The sequence below is a fragment of the Lottia gigantea genome, assembly GCF_000327385.1.
Source record: "Lottia gigantea unplaced genomic scaffold LOTGIsca_48, whole genome shotgun sequence".
Classification (NCBI taxonomy): Eukaryota; Metazoa; Mollusca; class Gastropoda; family Lottiidae; genus Lottia; species Lottia gigantea.
This window is the reverse complement of record NW_008709663.1, coordinates 726749-727819: the sequence shown is the minus strand read 5'-3', so window position 1 is coordinate 727819 and position 1071 is coordinate 726749.

The following is a 1071-nucleotide window of genomic DNA, read 5'->3' as shown; positions in this document are numbered from 1 at the left end:
AGCACTCTTTCATCATCTCTACAGACGAACTTGTGCTCACCATTGGAATACTATCAATGAAGATTTTCTTGGTTCGTTCCAGATTTCCTCGGCAGAGTGACCCTCGAGTGAGTTGGGTGTTAATATCTCTCATGGCGGCAGTGTTCAAGTTTCTCAAGACGTAGACGAGTTCTGAAAACTGCATTGGAACTTCTGGTCGGATATCATCCCTGGAGGTTTCACAAATTTCCTGGAGTTTTCGTTCTACTTCTCGTTTCTTCATCTCTGATGAAACTGGTTCCTTGGCGTGTTCAAACAACATGTTCTCTCGTCTGGCAATATAGCCTGAAGAATAAATAAAGCACGCAAAATATACTAATCTATTTAATGGCGTCCCAAAACAAGCAAATTTACCAGAGATACAAGCCATGGTATTTCGTCAACTCGTCTAAAAACGCGGTCGCATATACAAACAGATCACAAGAGCTACATGGCAATTATGATCTCGTTTTGACAGGAAGTGGCGTCGTATTGACAGTAAGTTATGATAGGAAATCAGCAGAAACAGACGAGAAACCAACCTGTTCTGGTAGAAACTCCTGATCTCTGTGTTTTGTAGGTCAGTTTCTGGATGATTTTAGTCAAAGCTCCATTTTGTTGTTGAGCAAAAGGTCTGAAGACATGTGATTCCATACAAACAGCAGATTTAAGGTAGGCTCCTGATTTGTCAATTTCCTGTGTACATTCGTGGTCACTTTTCATCAAGGGAAGTGATTGGATGTCCTGTAAAAGATATATCATAATTTCTGAACAAATGGATAAATTTAAAGTATTAATGTGTTCTACCTTGTATATAAGATAGTATTTTCATTAATCCTCTGTTCTGAGTAATTGACATATATGTTGTATTAGAGTAGATTCAAATGCTCTACAGTGAGAAAGCCTCGTCATACTAGATCACGGGGTTAGTACACTTGATTTAAAACTAGGGTTCAGTATATCTTGGATCTCATAAGCCTAAAGATTTGGGATTGGCTGATAATATTTTGTTTTTTATCAAAACTTACAGAGGGAACTCTGTATGGCATTGTC